The following is a 387-nucleotide window of genomic DNA, read 5'->3' on the forward strand; positions in this document are numbered from 1 at the left end:
AAAAAAAAAAAAAAAAAAAAAAAGGAGAGGTAGCTTGGTAGCTTAGTGGAGAGAAAACTAGGTCTGGAGATGGGAGGTCTTGGGTTCAAACATGACCACAGACACATCCTAACTGTGTGACCCTGGGCAAGTCACTTAATTCCAATTGCCTTGCCCTTACTGCTGTAGAACCAATACTTAGTATTGATTCTTTTTTTTTTAACTGTTTCTGAGTAAATTTGTAAATATAATTCTTTGAACTTCACCTCCTTCCTTCCTTCCTCTCTATCTTTCTCTCTTTTTTCTTTCTTTCTTTCTTCCTTATTTCCTTCCCTCCCTCCCTCTCTCCTTCCTTCCTTCCTTCCTTCCTTCCTTCCTTCCTTCCTTCTTTCCTTCCTTCCTTCCTTC

At 39.3% G+C, this 387-nt stretch overlaps 1 protein-coding gene across 1 annotated transcript in view; it reads right to left on the reverse strand.

The window, feature by feature from the left end:
* IL12RB2 (interleukin 12 receptor subunit beta 2) overlaps nt 1-387 on the reverse strand; it is a 63,419-nt gene that overhangs the window by 38,535 nt on the left and 24,497 nt on the right. The window lies entirely within an intron of this gene.

The sequence above is a fragment of the Gracilinanus agilis genome, chromosome 4 (assembly GCF_016433145.1).
Source record: "Gracilinanus agilis isolate LMUSP501 chromosome 4, AgileGrace, whole genome shotgun sequence".
NCBI classification, from domain to species: Eukaryota; Metazoa; Chordata; class Mammalia; order Didelphimorphia; family Didelphidae; genus Gracilinanus; species Gracilinanus agilis.